This window comes from Lolium rigidum, chromosome 4 (assembly GCF_022539505.1).
Source record: "Lolium rigidum isolate FL_2022 chromosome 4, APGP_CSIRO_Lrig_0.1, whole genome shotgun sequence".
NCBI lineage: Eukaryota > Viridiplantae > Streptophyta > Magnoliopsida > Poales > Poaceae > Lolium > Lolium rigidum.
In genome coordinates this window covers 102,643,871-102,649,871 of record NC_061511.1, presented here as the reverse complement: position 1 = coordinate 102,649,871, position 6,001 = coordinate 102,643,871, and positions in this window count along the sequence as shown.

The window sequence follows — 6,001 nt, the reverse complement described above, 5'->3', positions numbered from 1 at the left end:
TTTACCTACTCGAGGGCGAGTAGGAACTAAGCTTGGGGATGCTTGATACGTCTCAAACGTATCTATAATTTCTTATGTTCCATGCTACTTTTATGATGATACTCACATGTTTTATACACATTATATGTCATTATTATGCATTTTCCGGCACTAACCTATTGACGAGATGCCGAAGAGCCAGTTGTTGTTTTCTGCTGTTTTTGGTTTCAGAAATCCTACAAAGGAAATATTCTCGGAATTGGACGAAATCAACGCCCAGGGTCTTATTTTTGCATGAAGATTCCAGAAGTCCGAAAGGGAAACGAAGTGGGGTGACGAGGCGCCGACACAACAGGGCGGCGCGGCCCAGGTCTTGGCCGCGCGGCCCTGGCGTGTGGGGCCCTCGTGCCGCCCCTAAACCTGCCCTTCCGCCTACTTAAAGCCTTCGCCGCGAAAACCCCAGTACCGAGAGCCACGATACGGAAAACCTTCCAGAGACGCCGCCGCCGCCAATCCCATCTCGGGGGATTCAGGAGATCGCCTCCGGCACCCTGCCGGAGAGGGGAATCATCTCCCGGAGGTCTCTTCATCACCATGATCGCCTCCGGATCGATGCATGAGTAGTTCACCCCTGGACTATGGGTCCATAGCAGTAGCTAGATGGTTGTCTTCTCCTCATTGTGCTATCATGTTAGATCTTGTGAGCTGCCTATCATGATCAAGATCATCTATTTGTAATGCTACATGTTGTGTTTGTTGGGATCCGATGAATATTGAATACTATGTCAAGTTGATTATCAACCTATCATATATGTTGTTTATGTTCTTGCATGCTCTCCGTTGCTAGTAGAGGCTCTGGCCACGTTGATACTTGTGACTCCAAGAGGGAGTATTTATGCTCGATAGTGGGTTCATGCCTCCATTGAATGCGGGACAAGGATGAAAGTTCTAAGGTTGGATGTGCTGTTGCCACTAGGGATAAAACATCAATGCTTTGTCTAAAGATATTTGTGTTGATTACATTACGCACCATACTTAATGCAATTGTCTATTGTTTGCAACTTAATACTGGAAGGGGTTCGGATGATAACCCTGAAGGTGGACTTTTTAGGCATAGATGCATGCTGGATAGCGGTCTATGTACTTTGTCGTAATGCCCTGATTAAATCTCATAGTACTCATCATGATATATGTATGTGCATTGTTATGCCTTCTTTATTTGTCAATTTCCCAACTGTAATTTGTTCACCCAACATGCTATTTATCCTATGGGAGAGACACCACTAGTGAACTGTGGACCCCGGTCCATTCTTTACATCTGAAATACAATCTACTGCAATTGTTCTTTATTGTTCTTTGCAAACAAACATCATCTTCCACACTATACATCTAATCCTTTGTTTACAAAGCAAGCTGCGTGAGATTGACAACCTCACTGTTACGTTGGGGCAAAGTACTTTGATTGTGTTGTGCAGGTTCCACGTTGGCGCCGGAATCCCTGGTGTTGCGCCGCACTACACTCCGTCACCAACAACCTTCACGTGTTCCTTGATTCCTACTGGTTCGATAACCTTGGTTTCTTACTGAGGGAAAACTTGCTGCTGTACGCATCACACCTTCCTCTTGGGGTTCCCAACGGACGTGTGTCTTGCACGCTATCAACAGCTTTCAACTCCAACCTCGACGCCAAGTTCCAGGAGCTCTTGACTCGGTTGCCGCCACCTCGCGACAACGTGCGACGACGCGCACGCCGCGTTCCTCGTGCGGATGTGCCTGCGGGTACCGCTCCTGCTGCAGCAGCCGCACCTGACGCTCCTTCTGATGAGGGATACGAAGACTATGAAGGGGACGCGGACGAGCAGGTCGAGGAGAACGTGCTGGACGGCGAGGAAGTCGAACAACCTGCACCTGGTCGTCCACGACAACTGAACCGCAACGCGCGCCCACCTCCACACCCGGTACGTGATGATGATCATGTTGCTAAACTGAAACTGAATATTCCTCCATTTGAGGGTAGATATAATCCTGATGCATATCTTACATGGGAATTGGAAGAAAAACAACGCTTTGCATGTTTAAAATACCCTGATCACTTGCGTGTTAGTGATGCTACTTGTGAGTTTAAAGATTTTGCTTCTATTTGGTGGTCTGAATATTGTAGAGCACATCCAGCAAATATTCCTACTACTTGGGTTGGTTTAAAACAACGTGATTTGCTGAAAAATTGTCTCACTTAGAACAAGGAAAAAATTCTGTAGAAGACTATTATCAACAATTGCAAACTGGCATGATTCGCTGTGGTATTGTAGAAGATAATGCGGCTATGCTTGCACGTTTCTTTGGTGGTTTGAATAAAGAGATTCAGCATATTCTAGATTATAAGGAGTACAACACTATTACTCGCTTGATTCATCTTGCTTGCAAAGCTGAACATGAAGTGCAGGATCGTCAACCACCGTGGAGAAGAGCTAATATTTCTGCAGGTCATACATCGTCGTTGTCTCCGCGACAATCAGCGCCACCATCTCGTGGGACTGCACCAGCACCTACTACCTCCAAGTACACTGCGCCTGCATCATGAGCACCACCTGCTGCTGCTCCACCACCATCTGCTGGTCCTCCTCGGAGTTCATCTTCCATGGCTTCCACGGGGAAGACGCGCGACATTCAATTTCGCAAATGCTTGGGATTTTATCACATAGAGAGAGAATGCAGAACCAAGCGTGTGATGTTGGTGCGTGAAGATGGAGAATATGATTCTGCAAGTGACTTTGATGAAGATACATTGGCCCTTATTGCTGCACGTGATGGTGCCAATTCTAATTCTGAAAGAGAGATGGAGGTAATGGAAGCTGACACTGTTGATCATTACAGGAGCTTAGTTGCAATGCGTGTGTTTACCGTGCAATTGAGCAAATATGAGCATGATCAACGCCACAATCTGTTTTAAACAAGAGGCGTTGTAAAAGAGCGAGCTATAAGGATCATCATTGATGGAGGGAGCTGCAATAATCTGGCTAGCGTTGACATGGTGGAGAAGCTTTCTCTACCTACGAGACAGCGCACACATCCATATTACATTCAATGGTTTGAGAGCTCTCGGAAGCTCAATGTAACAAGAACTACACGTGTGCATTTTACTATTGGTACATATTCTGATTTTGTTGATTGGGATGTTGTAGCTATGCAAGCTTGTTCTTTGTTACTTGGTAGACCTTGGCAATTTGATAGAGAATCTGTTCATAATGGTAGAACTAATCAGTATTCTCTTATGCATGATGGAAAGAAAATTGGTCTCAAACCTATGACTCCCGAACAAATACTAAAAGATGATCTTGCTAGAGCTAGTAGAGTAAAAAACGAGGAGAAACATAAGAGTGAAAATCAGATTGTTGCTGCAGATTTTGTGCCACATAAGACTAATACTAAATCTGACTCGAACCATGCTACTGAAATTCGTTTGAAAAATCCTTGTTTGCTTGCTAGCAAATCTGATATTGTTGAACTTGATGTGAATACTACTCAATGCTATGCTATCATTTGCAAAGAAAATCTGTTTTCATTTGAGGATATGTCTCCTTCTTTGCCACCTGCGGTTGCTAACCTTTTGCAGGAATTCATTGATGTGTTCCCACAAGATGTCCCCCCTGGACTACCACCTATTCGTGGCATAGAACACCAGATTGACTTGATTCCAGGAGCTTCGCTGCCCAACCGTGCACCATACCGTACCAATCCTGAAGAGACGAAAGAGATTCAGCGACAAATTCAGGTTCTCCAAGATAAAGGTTACATTCGTGAGTCTCTTAGCCCATGTGATGTTCCTATTATCTTGGTACCTAAGAAGGATGGTTCTTCACGCATGTGTACTGATTGTAGAGCTATTAATAATATTACCATTCGATACCGTCATCCTATACCTCGTTTAGATGATATGCTTGATGAATTGAGTGGTTCTATTATGTTCTCTAAAGTTGATTTGCGTAGTGTACCACCAGATACGTATGCAATTAGGAGATGAATGGAAAACAGCGTTTAAAACTAAGTTCGGTTTATATGAGTGGTTAGTAATGCCTTTTGGTTTAACTAATGCACCTAGTACTTTCATGAGACTGATGAACGAAGTTTTACGTGCTTTTATTGGACGTTTTGTGGTGGTATACTTTGATGATATTCTGATTTATAGCAAATCTTTGGAGAAACATTTGGATCATTTACGTGCTGTTTTCAATGCTTTACGTGATGCACGTTTGTATGGTAATCTTGAGAAGTGCACCTTTTGCACCAATAGAGTTGCGCTTCTTGGCTATGTTGTTACTGCGCAGGGTATTGAAGTTGATCCAGCCAAGATTGAGGCAATTGAGAGTTGGCCGCAGCCAAAGACGGTCACACAAGTGAGGAGTTTTCTTGACCTCGCTGGTTTCTATAGGCGCTTTGTGAAAGATTTTGGATGCATTGCTGCGCCGCTGAATGAGCTCACAAAGAAGGATGTGCCCTTTGTGTGGGGCGATGCACAACAAGAAGCATTCATGATTCTGAAAGATAAGTTAACACATGCTCCATTACTCCAACTTCCCGATTTCAATAAGACTTTTGAGCTTGAATGTGATGCTAGTGGAATTGGTTTGGGAGGTGTGTTATTACAAGAGGGCAAACTTGTTGCATATTTTAGTGAAAAATTGAGTGGGCCTAGTCTGAACTATTCTACTTATAATAAATAATTATATACGCTGGTTCGGACATTAGAAACTTGGCAACATTATTTATGGCCTAAAGAATTTGTTATACATTTTGATCATGAATCTTTGAAGCATATTCGTAGTCAAGCTAACTTGAATCGCCGCCATGCAAAGTGGGTTGAGTTTATTGAGTCTTTTCCTTATGTTATCTACACTACTCAAAAAGGAGGAACATGTTCCTTATTCTGCCAATACGTCAAAGGTTTTCGTCGTCAGCTTCGTTGACCATTCGTTCGTTCCGCACGGGCTCAACTGGGCCGAAGCCCAGCTACATCGTCGTGATGGAAGCATGAACCCAGCGACCAAACCCTCGCCCTGAGGCCTGAGCTCTCCCCTCCGCCTCCCATCTACCAGAGAGGAGCGGGGCGCCCAGCGGCGCCGACGTGGCAGTCGCCACACAGCTCAGGAGGAGAGACGATGGCGTAGACGGCGGCGCGGCCGTACCCATCGGACCTTCTCCCTAACATCTGGCTCCCTTCTTCCCCTCCGGAATAACCCCGGCGACAAGGGTGGCCGCTGGATCTCCTCTGCCAGCCATCGAGCTCGCCCCGATGACGAGACAGCGCTCAACCTCTGGTACGTCTCCGCCTCCAGTTCGACTTCGTTGGTCGAGGACAGCCTCCCATCTCCATCTATCCTGACTTCCGCGTAAGTCCCCATCCACCTCCCTACTTGCCAATGCGCTTGATGTCCTTTGTTGGTCGAGGTTTTTTTTTGGATTTGTTATGGGGATCCGAATTTAGGGTGATTAGCGACTGGTTGCTTCGTGTCTGGAGCTGGATTGGCGTTGATGCTTACCGGCAATTTATTTTCTGACCGTAGGATTCTTCCAGCTACAGGTACACATCCATAAAGAGCTTGAACGAGGCCAAAAATTTAAATTTGGGAGACGCTTGCTGGGAAAGTGTAGTCCATACACGACGATGGTCCATCATTAGGTATCTAGGTGAGGGCTTCTCGATCATCTCTTCAACATGAAAATTGTTCAGTTGTTTGTGAGGCTGATTTGTGTTGGGATGGTGCGAGCGAGAGGACTTTGACGCTAACCGCCTTGCCGCATGGAGGGTACGGTGCCGGTGATGTTCCAGAGGGATGACGGAATAGAACCCAGCTACTCTTGGGTACGCCATCCACAACAAGGAGAGCGCGGGAGAGGATCGATCGCCAATGCCAGGGAGTGGTGCGCATATTAGTAGTGTTGATGCGTCTACGTATTTATATGCAGTAGCGTAAGCCAGCTAGCTTGATCATCTTCAACTTGCATATCCCACTCAAGTCATACA